This window comes from Pinus tabuliformis, chromosome 4_2 (genome assembly GCF_031772625.1).
Source record: "Pinus tabuliformis cultivar Carrire ecotype Pingquan chromosome 4_2, CPIR1, whole genome shotgun sequence".
Taxonomy (NCBI): domain Eukaryota; kingdom Viridiplantae; phylum Streptophyta; class Pinopsida; order Pinales; family Pinaceae; genus Pinus; species Pinus tabuliformis.
Window position 1 is genome coordinate 956348198 of NC_142304.1, and position 20328 is coordinate 956368525.

Sequence of the window (20328 nt, forward strand, 5' to 3'; positions counted from 1 at the left end):
TTAAAACATTTCGATGGTAGAAAATTAATAACTTCAACTTGCTATTTCTAATAAATTCTTGCCTGATTCTGAACCAATTAAATTAGAAAATAGACCTAAAGAAATCCAAATTATATAGCAAATAGCCTACGGCTCCTTAGTAAACATGGAATTGACAACTTTCAAGAAGCTGTCCAACTCCTCAACATCTTTCTTGTATTTGATTTTCCATTCCTAGATCAACTTTCCCTCGCGACGAAGGTACTACCCACACAGGAAGCCTTCTGTCTGTACACATTTTCCGACAAGTTGAGCGGGTTTATCACTCTCAAATGTTTTTTCCACTCATGACTATGCCATGAAATCAATACAAAGATAGGAATCCGAGGTTTCATAATGACATGGCTCAGTCAATTCTTCTTCTTAAAGTTGAAGAAGTTTGCCATTACACAAAATTTAAAGTTGTAGAAGTTTGCCATTACACCAAAACTTGTCAGTATACCTGTATTTTTAAACTAAAATTTCCAAACTGGAAATTATAAATTCCACAAGAGTGCTGTGCAACAAAAATGGAGATACCAAATAAATTTGGTATCAGATTTCCAAACTAGAAATTATAGATTCCACAAAGATGCTGTAATTCCTCCAACAAAAATGGAGATACCAAATTTGGTATCTCTGGGGAAATACCTGGTCAACGTCGCTTCCAATTGGTAATTAGAATTGTAATTTAAGGAATCATCAAAACCAAAATCTTCCTTCAGAAGCTTCACCTTCTGGTTGCTACCTGCGCTGCCAACAATGCGGAAGCCCTCGACTTTGGTGGGCTGCCCAACCAGCATTCCCTATTAGCCCACTATTGCCATGACGAATAATTATTAAAAATTTTTGAATGAATTGATTTTAGTGTTTTTTTTTGGAAGTTTTTCGGGTGGGTTTTTTTGTCTAATTTCTCTAAAATCTTATAGGAATTTATTGGAATCACAAGTTTGATAGGTAATCAGTGCACATTCCAAATGCCCTAGGGATTTTTCAATATGATGAATCCATATATACTCTAAAAAAACCAATTTAAATAATACAAATTAAAATTTCACCTCAATTTTTTCCGCATCTAAAAAATACCACTAAAAACAACTCCGAAGATTAAGTTCTCTGACGATTATGAAAACAGCCCATGCAGTCTAGCCGGGCATACCCAGTACCAAATAATCAGACGGTTTTGTGATACCGGTTTTAAGTTTTCTGAACACCTAGAACAATAGTGTACTCAAAGACATAATAGAACCCAGAAATTATACTGCCCATTTCAACAGTTGGATTAGCACCGAGTGGCGTTGAAGGAGGCTCTAACGGTTCGGAAAGGCCGAGGCCAAAAAGAGGCAGGGGTTAAATTTGACGGGTGACCCTACCCGTCAAGGAATTTTTTTATGACGTTTTTATTTTTAAACTGCCCATCATATGACTTTTAAAATTTATTTGTACAAGTTTCATCTGTGCTCTGTGAACTGGTTTGTTAAGAATAAAATCAAGCATAGCATATTTTTTTAATGGATTATTTATTTATTTTTAAACTGCTTCATACTCATATACTATATCCTAATGGATTATTTATTTATTTTTAAACTGCTTATTACCGTCCATTTATATCCTAATTCATACTCATATACTATAAAATAATATTGCTGTTAATTTATATCCTAATTCATATGTTATAAAATAAAAATCAAAACCATCAAAAGTAATAACTCGTATTACAAAATAACAAAACAGTCCAAGTCACCAAGGACACTATAAATGTAAAATCCATCAAATTTAAAATTAATTCTGTTTTAAAATTCGAAACCTGGGTGAAGAGTTGTATATATCTACGTTATTTTAAATCCAATCCAAACTATATATGTAACACTCCAGGCTGCAGTTAATGTTGAGTGCTGTATATATCGCTGAAATCCAAGCAATATATACAACATTTCAAGCGGCGTGTAGTTCACTGCAGAATTGTTACCAAGCAATATATACAACATTTCAAGCGGCGTGTAGTTCACTGCAGAATTGTTATGGATCATTAAACCGTTAAGAATGAAAATTATTTCAACAGGGTATAAATTCTCATCCATAATAGTTTAGATACAAATAGTAAATACAAATTTGGTAGAAGATGAATTAAACAAAAAAAATATCAATATCTATATATAGTAATACCGGGTCCATATAATTCCATTCTGCATCCCATGCTGCAAAGGTCTCAAACTCGGGATATATTCAGATGCAGGGTATGAAATACAAAAACTGTACAGTTTTCACATTATTCACATTGACAATAATCAGCTAGGAAAAGCTCTGTTTCTGAGCTCCTTTGTTGTTTCCAGGTTCTTTACGTGTTCAGAACGACAACCAGGTTCCTTGGGATATGAGCAAATAGATGCAGATACATTTGCTAAATGGGTACATACATCTAACTCCTCTTGTTCAGGTCCATGGAGTTTACACTGTAAATTTTGACATAATGGAATTATTACCATGAACACTTATTCTTCTCCATTTCATGACAGGGGGACCGGGCTAAAACTTATCATCAGAACTTTTAGTACTATTGGTTACATAGCCTAGGAGTCAAAGGCCGTATCATTATATCCTAAATCCAATCCATTTCCAATTTTCCACCCATGAAATTAGCAGCTATAACAGTGTAATTGTTATTGTTATTTGTACAGAGAGAGAGGGAGGGATTTCAAAAACCTGGCAACGCTGGCGAATCGGCGATGTATATAAACTGATGACAGAAGCTGAAAACCCAACAGAAATCGCACCAGACACACGACCAGAACTCTGTTGGGGACCGGGGTTGATGTTGGTTTTCACTGTGTAGCATCTATGATCTCTGGTGCAAAAGTATAGTTGAACTGTTGACAACTCGGCCCTCGCAGTCGCCGCTCGAGCATACATTCCCAGAATTGTATTTTTTAATGAAAATCCAATCACCGATTCACCTTGTAAGGCTTGTAACTTGTTACTTAAGTTTCCTGTTTCCATATCTTTCCATATCTTGGACACGCGGTCAGGCCCGCGGGCCGCGGTAGTCTGGTACTTGGTATTTGGTAAGTTTACAGTGGACCAGTGGTAAATGCTCCAGCGATCACTGTCCTTTATCAGTAAATTCTAAACTTACCAATACTCAAAATCCATGCTTATCTAGAGTCTTACTAATTACACGCTGTATCTTCTCGGACCTCCAGCGGATGGGTTTCCCATCGATAACTTGTAACTTACACACCCTTTTATCAGCGAAAAAACGAGAAAAAACTCTCTGCCAAATTGCCCGGACCTGCCCGTTTGATACCTTCAAACAGGCCGCCTCGTCGCGGACAGACGATCCTAATAAAATCAAGACCCCACAAAATTTATTTCCATTCGTGAAAGTTGGTGGACGCATTTGTAGTCTCTGGGTAACGGCAGTTGCCCCCGTGGGCCGCCAACTTACAGCCTACAGCCACAGTCACTTCACTATTTATACCGACTTGGCCGGCGTCCGCGTTCCACGTTCAGTGTAAATTTAAAGGAGTCAATGCAGATAGTCCGTTACACGGGTAACAGGTTACGGGTGCCAGGTGGATTATCCCTATTAATAATAACCGTGCATTATTAAATTAAACGTTAAAAATGTTGATGAATCCTTCATTCAGCGCAACTTGCAATGTTAAATATATATATATATATATATCAAAAAATTATTAAAAAAAACTTAAAACTTTTCATTTTCAAACATGCCCGTCATATTGACGTTATTAAAAATTAATAGCAAGTTACCCCTGACGCGGATATTTGAAATTAGAACGTATTTTACGTGTAAAAAACCTAAAAACGAGCATACGGGCGTCAAATTTAACCCCTCGGTGGGCTATACATCGTGGTTTGTTAGGATCTTTGGGAAAGCGTGAGTTTGTTGCTGGATAGCAAGTAAAAGAGACAACAACGTGCGCCATAACTCGCGGGCTTCCCGAGTCGAACCAGCTGGCATCAAATTTCACAGATTCCAGATTTGATTTTCCGTTAAGATTTCCTGAGATGAAAGCGAGCAACTGTCGGCTGCAATTGGGTAGAAGTTTCGCGTACCTTATTCAAATAAAGGTGATTGGAAAAGTTGTGATTTCACATGCCTAAATCCATCAAAGATATGGTCTATAACTCATCCCAGGGAGGGGCAGCATGACACATTGATATGGTCTATAACTCATCCCAGGGAGGGGCAGCATGACACATTTCTCCTAGTCATTACTTGTTGGGATAGCCACAATGCCTCCCTTCCACATCACCCGAGAAGAAGACTCTTTAAGCCTACGCTTATATGTGACAGATACGTATACTTTTATTTTTGAATATATGATCTAAGTAATTAAATTTATATTTATCAGTAAAATTTAAAATAATTTATACTTTACTCTTAAGACATAAAATTAATAAAATAGTCGCATATTGTGGGAGATTGGGTTTAAGATTTGTTGAAGTCGCATGTCTTTTGAATGGGTTTTGTTATGGTTTTTTAATTACATTTTATCAACTTACTTTATTTTATTTTTAAATCTCAGATATTGGGGTTTAAATTGGTTTTTGATTACATGTATCGACTTAAGGCTCTTAAAGTTAACATTATTTTAAGAGCAGGTTAAGATTCTCCGCAGGATGAAGGAATATAACTTTTAATTGTGATGAGGTATTACGGTAATTCCACAACTGTGATTGTGAGTAAAACTGTTAATAAATATAAGCAGCGTGCAACGACGAGAGGAAGCTCGAGAAATTGCCGAGGAGGAATTTCAACCGCTGGATTAGCAGATGCACTACCTTCCTTACTGAACCAGTTCCAATCACCTGATTCAGCTGAGAATTTTGTAAATAAAAGCCATCATTAGATTGCTTCATAAACTGTCGGGGATATGGATCTACAGATTCTTCACAGCGACATCTCCAGGCCGTCTACCATTGCCCACGCTTCCAATGTCTAGCTGGGTTCTCTGATTTTCAAATGTGCATATATGACAGGTCCTCTTCTTCGGACAGCTGTGACTTCCTTCCAACGTGACTTCTTTTGTTTACACGGCGTCTTGTCTTTGCCCCACCAAGCTAACACTAAGAGATCGTTGCTATCTTTACATGGAAAAACTTCTTTCTTAACCTTTTACAAGGCATAAAGCATACCATCCATTAAAAAAACAACATATCATTCCTTAAATGGTTGCAGTTATTCACCATGTAGTTAAAAAAAAAATAAAAAAATGCTTCTAACAATATTAATGCTCTCATGCAAGTAATCAATTATACCTTGATCGACTGAACAGTGAATAAAGTTGAAATATGCAGCAATCATTTTAAGACTTGCCTATCACATGTTATGACGATTATGGCAATGAGATGGAATGAAAATAAGATGGAAAACTAAGGTAACGCACAACACACTAACAACGTCTAACCTTTGTAAATAAACCAATCATGGAGGACTCGCTATTGCAATCGCTACATAAACATTTCACTTTCCTATCTATGCTCATCATATATATACCAATAATACATTAATCATATATTTACATAGGAATAGTAGTGTGGTGGTGTTGCAATCATGGATTCTTTTTTGAAAATGTTATATTTATGGATTTTTTTTTTATGAAAATGTTATATTTGTATTAGTTGTAATATTATTGTAGATTTATTTTAATTTTGTATTTATCTAGTTTTTAGAGTGATCAAATTTTTTAAAATATATTTTTTTAGTTTACAAGAAATTTGATCTCTCAAGTCTTTCATAAACCCAAAATTAAGATAAATCTATACTGATTATATATATGTGTTAATTTTATTTTTAATTTTATGTAATTTGATTAAGCAAAAATATTTAGATAACATAATATAACAACACATAACATCAATCTAGATCTATATCAACTTCGAATTTACTAAAGATGAAATATCTTAAAATACAACCTTTTTTTAGAGTGGAAAAAATTATTACTCTCAAAATAACTCTAAAATTAAAATAAATTTAAATTAATTTCTATAAAACCCATCATGTGAATACATATGCTTACTAAATCTTACATTTTAAACTCAATAACCTCAAAATAGTTTTATAAACCCATCCTGCCTATATGTCGGTGTTTGCGGGTATGTTGGGAATTTCTGATAATTCCAGAACAAAAACGAACAGAGAATAATGCTCTGTTTCTTAACACAGGAAAACTAAAAATGTTTTTGGGATGACAGAGTTTCACACACACAACAAAAACTTGTATTCATTAACGAAACCAACTGTTACAAAACATCTTCGTCTTCGTCTAACAGAGGGATTACAACAAGACTGCTTCAGAGGCAGTTCCAAAAAAACTTCACTCTGTCTCTCCTGAAAATTAACACTGTTGTGTGTAATTTTTCCTTTTACTTCTTACTTTTGCGTTGCTGCGTATTACATTGCATCTACCAAAAAAACATAACATTACATTTTTCTTGTACCGTAGAAACCGACTCCCGTGAATTAAAAACAATAAAAATAAAAATCTTCACCTACATTCAACAACCGTAATAAATTTTCATTAATTACTTCACTGATAAAGCTGGTCATCAATGAAAATGCCAATTCACATCAAGTAATAAATAGCTCCATGGTGCAGGCCTTGCAAAGTGAATCCATATTCATTTACTAGTACGGACAGCCCAGAGGAGTGTACCAAAACTGCTTTTTCCCAAACACAGCCCTCACGTTTATCGGTCCCGCTGGAACTTCAACTTCTCTGTTATTGATGAATATAGTTATTTGGCGGCTGTACATCGAGCCTTGGCATTAATCGGACGGTTGTCGGCAAAATCGCATGGCCTCTTTTACCGAACTTTACGCGCCGGGGAAAGGGTTGTATTGACAAATCGCTCAGGGTATGTGTCGGCCGATGAGTGTGTTCGCTGCCCCCTCGAGAATTACCACCATTCCGTAAAAGGTGATGCGGGGAATCCCATGACGGTTTTCCGAAAAAAATATTTGCGGTCGCTATTTAATTGTCGATTCCGGCAAGCGCTGCAGTTGAAAGTAATATTTCAACACTCCCCTTTAATTTCAACTGCTGGGTTATCAGTCATACCCAGATATTTCCTCAAAAACTCAAAACTTTTCTGCCCCAATGGTTTGGTCAGAATATCTACAACCTGCTCCTGAGTTCTGCAGTGTTCTAAAACAATTTCTCCATTGTTTACCAATTTCCTGATTTTAATGAAACTTTGTGTCAATTTGTTTTGTTCTCTTATGAAACACAAAATTCTTAGATAATGCAATAGCTGAGCTATTGTCACAAAAAATCACAGTTCCTTTTGCTTGCTCTTGGCATAAACTCCTTAACATCCTTCTCATCCAAATTGCTTGACACGTTGCTGCTGTAGCTGCCACATATTCTGCCTCTGCTGTAGACAACGCTACAATAGGTTGTTTTTTAGAAGCCCATGAAATGGCTCTTGAACCCATGTGAAAAACATAACCGGATGTGCTTTTCCGATCATCTACACTTCCAGCCCAATCACTATCAGTGTATCCAATTAAATCTGAACATTCTGAAGCAGTATATAAAATGTCAAACCTTTTAGTACCTTTAACATACCTCAGAATCCTTTTTGCTGCCTGCCAATGTGCTTCTTTAGGCCTCCCCATGAATCTAGAAATCAAACTAATTGCATGCATTATATCCGGCCTAGTTGCAGTCAAATACATGAGGCTATCAACTATGCTCTTGTACAAACTAGGATCAAAATCCTTGATGTTTTCCTCTTTGCTGAGTTTTAATCCCATCACTGTGGGAGTGATTGCTGCTTTGCTCTCCTGCATATTAAATCTTTCCAACACTTCATTAACATATTTCGCTTGTGAGATAAAAATCCCATTTCCATTTTGTTCTACTTCTATTCCTAAGAAGTATCTCAACAAACCCATGTCAGTCATTTCAAATTCTTCTTTCATGACTGTTTTGAAATTTTCAATAAGGTAATCATCATTACCTATGAAAATAACATCATCAACATATAACACAACAATTAGTATTTTACCATCCTTTTCTTTGATGTAGAGGGTGGGTTCTCCCTCACACTTTTCAAATCCATTTTCTAGTAGATATGAATCTATCCTACTGTACCATGCTCTTGGTGCTTGCTTCAACCCATAAAGAGCTTTCTTCAATCTGCACACTTTGTGCTCTTGGCCTTTCTTTTCATAGCCTAGAGGTTGTTCAATGTAAACCTCTTCCATTAACACTCCATTTAGGAATGCTGACTTCACGTCCATTTGGTAAACTTTCCACTTGTTTTGTGCTGCTATGGACAGCACTGCTCTCACGGTTTCCATTCTAGCAACCGGTGCAAAAGTTTCCTCATAGTCTCTCCCATACTGTTGCTTATATCCTTTGACAACAAGTCTTGCCTTGTGTCTTTCTATTTTTCCTTCAGCATTACTCTTGGTCTTGTAGACCCATTTAACTCCAATGACTTCTTTTCCTTTTGGTAGTTCAACTAAATCCCATGTCTTGTTTCTTTCTATGGCATTGATCTCCTCATCCATAGCTTCTATCCATTTCCTATCCTTAATTGCTTCTTCGAAATGAACAGGGTCATCAACATGACAATATAAAACAAAGAAAGAGTTCATACCTTCATTTGTTGCCTCTTGTTCATAAATGTCACTTAAATTTCTGAACTTCTTACCTCTTTCGTTTGGTGTACAAGTGCTTGAAGAAGTACTTGAATTTCCTCCTTGTGGTGTGCTTGGAGAAGCACTTTCATTTCTCCTCAAGGGTGTCTCTTGTTGCCCTTGTGTTGGTGTTGCTATTTGGGGATGTATTTCAGCCATCTCCTCATCATCTTCATCATGAGACAAAGAGTTTTTAACATTCACTTTTTTCTCTATGCTTCCATCCCAAGCTTCATCCTCAATGAACTAAAAATCTCTACTCACAATAAGCTTCTTGGTGGATGGGTTATACAACCTATAAGCTTTGGATTCCTCACTGTATCCAATGAAAATACATTTCTCTCCTTTGCTATCCAACTTCTTCTTTAGTTGATCTGGAATGTGTGCATAAGCCACACATCCAAAAACTTTCATGTGGGTGACTCCTTGCTTTTTCCCACTCCATGCTTCTTTCGGCACTCTGTTCATGACTACTTTTGTAGGGCATCTATTCAAAATGTATTCTGCACAGTGTATAGCTTCAACCCAATAATCATTTGGCAAATGCTTTTCCTTTAACATACTCCTTGCCATATCCATGATTGTCCTATTCTTCCTTTCGGCAACTCCATTTTGCTGCGGAGTGTACCTAGTGGTAAATTGCTTATGAATTCCATTTTATCTACAAAAACGTAGAAATTCTTTGGAGATATACTCACCTCCTCTATCAATTCTTAGGACTTTGATATGCAGCCCACTTTGGTTTTCTACAAGTGCTTTGAAATTGCAAAATCTTTCAAACACTTCACTTTTGTTCTTCAGGAAATAAACCCAAGTTTTTCTAGTAAAATCATCAATAAATGTTAGCATATAGTGGCTGCTTGCAAGTGATGGAGTTTGCTTTGGTCCACATAAATCTGAGTGGACAATTTCTAAGGGTGCTTTTGCCCTTATGCTTTTCCTAGATGGAAAACTTTCTCTGTGTTGTTTCCCCAAGATACAGCCTTCATAAAGGCTGTCTGGTTTCTCTATCAATGGTAATCCTCTTACCATTCCTTTTCTATTCAACAAGTTAAGACCTACAAAGTTGAGATGTCCAAATCTCAAGTGCCACAAGCAATTTTCATCTTTTGGTTCACTTTGGAAAGCCTCTTATGTCACTACTGCTATTTCTTCTCCATTTTTAAATTTGCTTTCATTCTGAGAGGGAACATCCTGTTCCTTGTCATCTTCACTTCAGCAATACATTGTTTCCTGGGTGTTTTATCCATGATGGTGCATACATCATCCACAAAGAAAACATTGTACCCCTTTTGGATAAGCTGTCCAATACTTATGAGATTACATTTCATTCCAAGAACATAATAAACATCTGCTATGGTTTTCTTTTCACCTTTCCTTGTTAAGACATTTACTTATCCTTTTCCCATAACAAAAACTTTACTATTAGTCCCTAGTGTGACTTGTGACTTCACACTCTGATCTAACATAGAAAACGGGGCTATGTTTCCTGTCATATGGTTACTGCAACTGGAGTCTAGAAACCATACATTTTCACTCTTTGCTTCAGTCATATTATAGGCTAAAAACAAATTATCTTGGCTGATATTTTCTCTAGTGAAAATTGCACTAGTTCTATTACTCATATCATGCTGCTTCTTCCTACATTCATTTGCATAATGCCCATATTTTTTACAATAGCAACATTGGACATTGGATTTATCATACCTTTGTCCTTGAGCATGATGTTGTCCACTTTGTTGGCTGCTGCCTTGGCCTTGGTTCTGATTTGGATTGCTACCTCTTCCTTGAGCATTTGCTGGACTGTTTCTTCCACCTATGTTTTGGCTTCTACCTCTTTCTCTCTTGTTTCCTCTACCTTGACCTCTTCCTCTTCCAAAGAACAGCTCGGTCTTAAAGGCATGCTCTAGAGATGAGTTTTCATTTCTACTCAATCTCTGCTCATGTGTCATCAGTGATGCATGTAGTTCATCAACTGAGAAGTTTGTGAGATCCTTTGTCTCTTCTATGGTGGTGACAATCACATCGAACCTTGAGGGTAGGATCCTCAATAGTTTCTCCACAATCCTCCTTTCTTCAAGAATCTCTCCATGAGACCTTATCTGTGTGACCAGACCAATCACATGTGTGAAGAATGAGTCAATATTATCTGACTCCTTCATGCAGAGAGTCTCAAAATCTCTCCTCAGCAACTGTAGTTTTGTTGTCTTCACTTTCTCCATGCCTTGATAGGCTATCTTGAGAGTTTGCCATGCTTCTTTGGATCTCTTGGTTGCTGCTATCCTTGGAAACACACTCTCATGCACTGCTTGATACAAAAAGTAGAGGGCTTTAGAATCCTTCTTCTTATTGCTCTTCAACAGTTCTTTCTCTGCCTGAGTCAAATTATTAAACTCATCTTCATCTGCTGGTTCTTCAAAACCATCCTCAACAAATTCCCATAAGTCTTGGGAAGCAAGCAAAGCTCTCATAGTTATTGCCCAATAGTCATAGTTTTTCCCATTAAATTGTGGGAGCTGAGTATTACAGATACCCATGCTAGTGCTGGCTCCAGCCATTCTTGCACTCTTAACTATGCTTCAAAATACTTGACTATGTATTTAAAATAACTAACTATCCTCAACAGTAACACAAAAACTAACTTGAGAAATACCTTGGATTCTTTCTTGACTGAGTCTTCACTCTGCTGGAGAAGCTGCTGCAACAAGAAATCCTTCCTTCAGCTTCTTTGACACATTCAAAGAGCCTGGACAAGCTCTGATACCATGTTGGGAATTTCTGATAATTCCTGAACAAAAACGAACAAAGAATAATGCTCGGTTTCTTAACACACGAAAACTAAAAATGTTTTTGGGATGACAGAGTTTCATACACACAACAAAAACTTGTATTCATTAACAAAACCAATTGTTACAAAAAATCTTCCTCTAACAGAGGGATTACAGCAAGACTGTTTTAGAGGCAGTTCCAAAAAAAAACTTCACTCTGTCTCTCCTGAAAATTAACACTGCTGTGTGTAATTTTTCCTTTTACTTCTTACTTTTGTGCTGCTACGTATTACATTGCATCTACCAAAAAAACATAACATTACATTTTTCTTGTACCGTATAAACTGACTCCCATGAATTAAAAACAATAAAAATAAAAATCTTCACCTACATTCAACAACCGTAATAAATTTTCATTAATTACTTCACTGATAAAGATGGTCATCAATGAAAATGCCAATTCACATCAAGTAATAAATAGCTCCATGGTGTAGGCCTTGCAAAGTGAATCCATATTCATTTACCAGTATGGACAGCCCAGAGGAGTGTACCAAAACTGCTTTTTCCCAAACACAGCCCTCACGTTTATCGGTCCCGCTGGAACTTCAACTTCTCTGTTATTGATGAATACAGTTATTTGGCAGCTGTACATCAAGCCTTGGCATTAATTGGACGGTTGTCGACAAAATTGCACGGCCTCTTTTACCGAACTTTACGCGCTGGGGAAAGGGTTGTATTGACAAACCGCTCATGGTACGTGTCGGCCGATGAGTGTGTTCGCTGCCCCTCGGAGAATTACCACAATTTCGTAAAAGGCGGTGCGGGGAATCCCATGACGGTTTTTCGAAAAAAATATTTGCGGTCGCTATTTAATGGCGGATTCCGGCAAGCGCTGCAGTTGAAAGTAATATTTCAACAGGGTCCATACAAAGCCTGGTTAAGCGCAAGCGCACAACGAAATGTTATCCACTTAAAAATTGTCGATATAATTAACCTAAAGGATCTACTTTGTATTTACTTATAACCTATTGTTGATTTTACTCATAAACTTTGACAGACCAATTGGACTTGGGCAAATTATTCTAGAAATTTTCACCGAGTTTGGGAAGTATGACGCACATTCATCATTTTCTTCAGACCACCCCTAATTATAGGATGGAAAGTTGGGTTGCTTTGGATTCATTAGAGAATGGACCTATAGAAGTCCTTGGAAGAGGAGTTCAAGGGAGGACCAGAAAAGGAGAAAGATCTTGTTTGATGGCGCATTTTAATGATTCCTAAAAGTGAAAGCGCTAGGCAATAATTAATGGAGCAGGTGACTTTGGGGAGGTTACGACTCCAAATAATTCAGAAAGTAATTTTGTAAATTAAAAGTTGGAGTGAGACGCAAATAGCTGAAATGGATGGAGCAAGGACAACGTCTATAGAACGTGGTTGTTGTTTTTGGCCTTATCAGTTTGAATGAATGCTATAGTGTCGAAATGGGCATTGGTTTTGTTTTAAATGTATAAGGAAGCCAGTGAATTAAATTATTTATGGAGGTGTGAAGGCGTATGGCTATTCATCTTGCATGACTATTGATGGCTGTAAGGAGTCAATTCCTTTGTTAGAGATCAACAGAGCTCTTCCAAATGATGTTATTGAATGATATGAACATAGCCAGGCACAACAAGCTGTAATTGAAGCCAAAATTGAAGGTTTGTTTTGCTGGAAATAATCACACTATGTCAACTCACAGAACACCGCCTCACCATCACCGCCATGACCCGCTAGACTTAAAGTGGCGCCATTGCCTTAACCTATTCAACGTCGAAAGGGAAAATGACCGACTTAGTTTTATGTATAAAAGTAAATGAACAAGCATAGAAGGATACACAAAGTCCGAATTGTACGCAGTTATAGCTACTTGACGTTTTGTAAATTCATGTGTGGTTTTATGCTTTAATTGAATAGTCGTAGCTGTGTTTTGAGTGTGTTATTCTTGTGTTCTTGTTGTGCTCCGTTGTTTTCTCTGAATCCTTTCAATTGGTATCAAAGCCAAGGTATCAGAGTTGAGTCTGAGAGAATTTAAGAAACTCTTGTTTTGTGGAGCCGTTGGGCAGAGTGCATGTGTGGAAGGGCCAGTGAACTTGAGTAGAGAAATTTTGACGCTGGAGTGGCCTGCGACATGAGTTAGCATGTGATACAAGAGTCAACGTGTCTGGTATGTGTGTGGTTATCTTGAAATGTTTTTTTGTCTCGTTAGGAGTTGAACGCATATATAACCAGTAACCTGGAGTTGTGTTGAAGCTTTATATGTTAAGTGAGCTTATTGAGAATCATTATATGTAAAGTGAGTTGCTTAACACAACCAATTATTTTTTTTGAGCCATCCCTATAAAAGATACACAAGAGCTTTGTTCCAGTTTTTTTTTGTGAGATTTGTTGTTTTTATCTGTGGCCACTTGTGCTCAAAATTAGACTGCTTAGTAAAAATTATCTTTGAGGAGAGGAGTAAACTTTAAGGTCACGCACGAGGGCCATGTTTGACGTTTCTTGGTGGTGTATCAAACAACAGTAAACAGTGTGACAATTTCTGTTCCTCTGGCAAGATAATAAACACACGTTTTTAAATATAAATTAGTGTTGTTTCTGGAGCGAGAGCCGATCTCTATGTAGTGCTGTTGGAGCACGTGAAAGAAGTTGAGTGTGTAGTGTTGTTGTGTGAAAGTTGCTGCGGTTTGAGGAAGCATGAATTTTGAGTGCGAAGGTAGAGTAGCTATCAAGTTTCCTAGTACGCTATTGTTCCAGGAGGCCACCTCAGAAGAATTGACAGTAGTGTTACTAAACCATCTGATTATTTGGGACTTGTGGGGATAACCACCTTGACTTCATGGGCTACTTTCACATGCGTTGAAGATGCCGATGTTTAGGAGCAATCTGAGGAGATATGTATAGCGTGGAGCCCTGGGAGAATTCACGTGAAGCTTTTATTTTGAGCCTCCAAGTAATTTGATTGATACATTTATTCAACATAAAAGGTGAGTTGTTGGTCACCTGGAATTGTTTTCGAGTACTTTTTGCCCATATCTATATGGGATTCATCGAATACAACTAGCCCAACGAATGTGTTATAGCTACTTCCCGCTATGGTCTTTGTCTTCCATGCATATACTTTTCTACGAATTAATTCATGGTCTTTGCATGCTCCCTGGTATTTCATTATTTCCCAATTTATCTAGTTCATGTTTCTCACTCTTCACTTTGTTAGCAATATCTGCATACGGATACAATATGATCAAGTATATATGGATCGTGGGTTCGCTTAAACGTTGGTGGAACGAACATAGAATGTGGATGATAAAAGGCGTGCCGGCTTATTTCTTTACATTAACTGATGTCACTGGTCAAGAAAGAATTGTTTAGTAAGGTGTAGTAACGATTGTTGAGGCATATTATTTTTCACTCTGAATTGAGCCAAGGAAGAGCAAGGTTGATTTCGAGACGTTGCGTTGTGAAGAAGAATATAGCAGATTCAAAGAAATTTTTGAGTTTGTTGAAAAGGCGGAGGAGACAAAGCATGAATTCAGACATAAAACATGAGCCACAACTCTTCTATTGACCACACAAAACATGATTCTTACAATGAACCTGGTGAAAGGTATTTAACCTTTTCCAATTGGCGACTTGCCTAAAATATCTTACATGCAATCACATGCAACCACACACTAAAATTCGTCTATCACTTGACTTGACTCAACACTCAAACAATCAATCACTCAATTAACTGACTCTATGTTTAGCCAACTCGTCATGTGGGAGTAATTAATATTTCTAACACTCCCCCTTAATTATGACCATATGACTCAACATAACTCAAACATGACTCAATTATCACTCAAACATGCCTATTGGTTTATGTCTCATTTAGGCTTACAATGACTCAAAAATTTTACAATTTTGCATTTTCTTTTTCTCTGCTTCCAGATTCTATATCCTCGAAATTGCTTCATTCTCTATTGAACTTTCTTGTTGTAGGCTTTATTCGCTTATTGTTGCTGCAATTTTTCTTTGACTTGTTTTGAACTTGTTCTGAAAAATAATTGGATCATGTCTTCTACAACTTCCTCTTCAAATATTCGTTCAACTATGGGCTGCTGCCAAAACATTGCATCTTCAAACTGTCTTCTTTGATTTGCTTCTTGTGTTTCATATTCCTAAATTTCTTTCTACCATATTTCTAGATATCAGAATCTTATCTCTTCTTGACTCCATTGCTGAAAAATGGTTTCAATGCATTCATCTTTGTCTTTCATATTATTCTTTTCACTTTCATCATCAGGCACTGTTGCTTTTTTCTTGTAATCTACACACTCAAGATCAATATTCACCATTTCATTTAATTCTTTTATTCCAGTTGTTGCTTTAAGACTCACATCAATTTGTTCTATTGGTTTTTTAATCCATTCTTCAATAAGCTTCAAATCTGCATCAAATATATTAACAACCTTTCTTTCAACTTCTTTTCCCATGCTATTCTGAACACTTTCATATTCAAAAACAATGTTAAAAACATCTTTATTATGATCTTTAGTGAGAGCTTCTTGCTCTACCTCTTCCTTCTCTGCCTTCTTTTCAACTTCACTGAAGCTATCTTCCACTATTATGTGATCAGTGGATATTCTCATTAAAAACTCTTCAATCACTTTATCTTGTTCTTGATCATCAACTGTTGCTAGATGACATACTGCTTCATGAGCAGTTCCAACTGCTTCATATCTTGCTATTGCAATGGCAACTTCAACCTTCAATGTTTCATCAAACATTGCGCTTACCATATTGTCACAATCGATCCTTGTTTCAAAAAAGAAACCACATATATCATTAACATAATGATCATCCACACTATTTTGGGATATTCGAGCATGCATGTGCTCATTGTCAATTTCATTGACAATTTCAACTTCACCAAATCCATCAACTGCGGTCGAATTCACCAATTCACATATAACTTTGCAGTCATCATCCACATGTGTCTCATCATAGTGGGATTCACCATCATCGGTATCATCCACATTACAGTGGAGTCCTTGAGCATTTATTTTCTCTTACCCTGTTTCATACACAAAGGCTTCAACTTCTCTCTCTTCAGTCTTTGTTGCATCTTCTTTATCCATATGCATGCTTGCATAATGGGTTTCAATTTTATGGTCTTGACAACCATCATCCACTTTTGAGTGAGATTCTCCAAGCTCTGTTTTCCTCTTAGAGTCTTACTCGTTTACTTTCAGATCTGTAGCTGATTTCTTTTCTTGTGACATAACCTGTTGTTGCATGTCACTCTCCTTTGTGCCAAACTCTGCTTCCAAGACCTTCCATGCTTCCTTGGAAGTTGTAGCTTTTTCTACCTTGCACAAACACTTCTCATCCAATGCATATTTTATAAAATTCAATGTTAAAACATCAAATACTACATCATATGGGTTATTAGATTCATACTCAATTAACTCTTTAACTCAAAGAAAAGTTAACATCTTGATAACCCAATGATCAAAATATTCACTTGTAAACATAGGAGGTGGTAGCAAATCAAAGCTACACCAATCACCCTCGATTTATTCTTTGTCTTCTGCTAGACTTCTCAGTTCCTCGGCTGCGCCCAGAACCTCTCTAACCATGGCAATGATCTTTGTCTCTTCTTTTTTATTTCTTCTCTTAATATGCTTCAGTTGTGCTTTGCGACCCATGATTTCCGTCTTTCCTTTTCTTATAGCTGCTTTGCTGATTGCATGAGGTTGTCTCCCATATTTCCCCCAAAAAAAAAAATATATGATTTTCAATATGCGTCGTGGTAAGGCACAATATTCACCAAAAAAATGCTCATGCTTGACAAAACCCCAAATAATTTTGTAGACCAATGGACTTTACAAAACCCTAAATTCTCTTACCAAAAACCATTCAAAAAAATTTCTCTATACCATATATCTTTATTTTTATTTTTTCATATAAAAAAAAAACTTTAAAAAAAATATCTTCCTTCTGCACAAAACCCTCTTGCTACAATTAATCCTTTTTAATGATTCAAACCTTTTTAAAAAAACTTTTCAAGGCAAATTTTAAATCATCTCTTTACCCCTTCTTAATTGTCACCTATTAAAAATAAATTTAATGAAACAAAAAACAACTTGAATTTCACACAAAAAAAATTAATGTTTAAATTTGAGCCCTCAGTTGACTTTAACACTATTCTCATGCTCCTTTTTTTAATTTTTAAACCTTCAGCGGTGTTATACCCTTTAAATAAATCTTTCGTATTTTTGCCGACTATCTGCAACATTGTTGGCTGTGGCTTATGGAAGATTTCTCCTTTGCATGCTCTATTCGGACATAGCGATGGTTCTTGATGGCCGCAAGAATAACCAATGTTCGAATTTCTAAGCCACTACACGGCCCTTCCAATTATTAGCTCTGCAAACCGACTGATCACTAATTGGTAATTGCATCCTCTAGCTCACATAATAATAACTATAGCAAAGAAGGCTACTCACTACTTCGTTATGTTTTATCTTTTGGCTCTGATACCAATTTGTTGAAAAGGCGGAGGAGACAAATTATGAATTCACACATAAAACATGAGTTGTAGCTCTTCTATTGATCACACAAAACATGATTCTTACAATGAACTTAGTGAAGGGTATTTAACCTTTTCCAACTAGCGACTTGCCTAAAATATCTTGACATGCAATCACATGCAAACACACACTAAAATTCGTCTATCACTTAACTCGACTTGACTCAACACTCAAACACTCAATCACTCAATCACTCAGTTAATTGACTCTCTATGTTTAGCCAACTCCTCATGCGGGAGTAATTACTATTTCTAACAATACGGTTACAGTATGATCGATTATATATGGATCGTGGGTTCGCTTAAACGTTGGTGGAATGAACATAGAATGTGGATGATAAAAGACGTGTCAGCATATTTCTTTGCTTTAACTGATGTTGATGGTCAAGAAAGAATTGTTTAGTAAGGTGTAGTATTGATCGTTGAGGCATATTATTTTTCACTCTGAATTGAGCCAAGTAAGAGCAAGGTTGATTTCAAGATGTTGCGTTATGAAGAAGAACACAACAGATTCAATGAAATTTTGAGTTTGTTTGGAAATGGAAGTAATGACCAAGTAAAGAGCATTGAACCTATAGTGTTCAACCCATTTGTGAAGCAGCCATCATCAAATTATTTCTAGCTAGAGAGCAGAGGTGTATGTACCATTGAGTGCAACAAATTCCCTGTGGAGCGGTCAAAGCATCTGAGCAGTTGGTGAGGTGAAAATTTACTATGGTATTATTTATAAATTTAAAGCTTTTTCTTGAAGCAAATACTCGATATAAATCTAGTGAACAGTCCCTAAGAAAAAGGCGTAGTCATTCTACAAGAAAGAAAATGTTTGATTTTACACTGTCGTCTACATTTGGTTTCTGGAGTATATATAAAAAAAAACTATATGTTGTATATGTCACATCTATACTACCGCTGCAAGGCATAAGAGCTTCTTGTGGAAAACATTTGGTATTGCTACCTCTGTAAAGTTGCATTGGAGCTATAGTGATCCATTCCTCGTGCATATCAATGCTTGGTTTCGTTACTTTTCTTTGGATGTCGACACATTTCCTTAGCGAAATCATTGAACTAAAGAGCGTGGGACCTATAGTGTTTTTATGGGAAAAGCCAAGATGCTGAGAAAGTCAAAGCAACATCAAGAGTTGTTTGACGTGTATTTTAAAGAGTCGGATGTCAAAAGGCAAAATAATTCCTTGGCATTAAAATGGATACAGGAGTGCGTAGATGACAACATTCTTCCCCTCATTGCAGATGCAAAGATGACAAAGGAGGCTTGGGATATCCTTGAAAGGAATTTTGGTGCAAGGGGAGTAAACAAGTCGAAGATAATAGTGTTGTTCAGCCTCTTGTAGCAGTGATTGAAGATGAAAATGAAGATGGATCTGTAGCAGTGAATGTACAGAAAGATGAAGAGTTTGGCGAATCTCACTTGAAAGTGGATCACAATGTTGATGACGTGTTACTAGCAGGAGTTGATTTTGGCATAGATAATGTTACCAATGGAGAAGCAACTCGTTCAGTGGATCTATCAATCAAAATTGTTTAATTTTAAATTTGATGAAGAACAATTCAGTAGTGATGAGTGGTTGCAGATGATGCAGCATAAACATCTTATTGATATGTTGTTATTTGGCAAGAGAAACCCACTTGTGTCTAGAAACCAAGTGGAATAAAACCTCTTTGCAGAAGAAGACGTGGAGAATCAATATTATGAGACATCGACAAAGTCAAAGAATGAAAAAGAGAAGAAATCTCTCATTCTAGAGAAGAATGAACAGAACCAATATGGTTCTCAAGATGTTTTTTCATATAAACTTAACATTGATTTTGTGTGTGCATATGTTAGAAGCAACTGAGATGAAACAACAAAATTTGAAGAAGAATTAAAGTTCCTTGAATTATGGATAGAAACATCATGTGTTTATGATGTCTCCATAGAAGTTGCGGCAATGAATGTTGTAGACAGCATGGATGATGTTGAATATGAAAATGTCAATGAAATATTCATGTATTGGAGTCGTGAAGAGATAAAATTCTATTATGAACTTATGCTGCAGCAAATTGATAATCAGAAGATTGATGATGAAGAACAAACTATCGAAGATGACATGTGGCAACAATCCACATACGAGCAGATTCATGAAAAAGTAGAGGACATGCTTGAAAAACTTGAAATGTTTTTTTTCTTTTTATGATAAACAAAGATTTAACGATGGAAGAGTTGAAACCACAAATGAAGAAACTAAAATTTGGAGCATACA

At 36.5% G+C, this 20328-nt stretch overlaps 1 pseudogene; it reads right to left on the minus strand.

The window, feature by feature from the left end:
* Window positions 1-435: 435 nt before the first annotated feature.
* Window positions 436-20328, minus strand: part of LOC149172819 (2-alkenal reductase (NADP(+)-dependent)-like) — an 86700-nt pseudogene continuing 66807 nt past the window's right edge.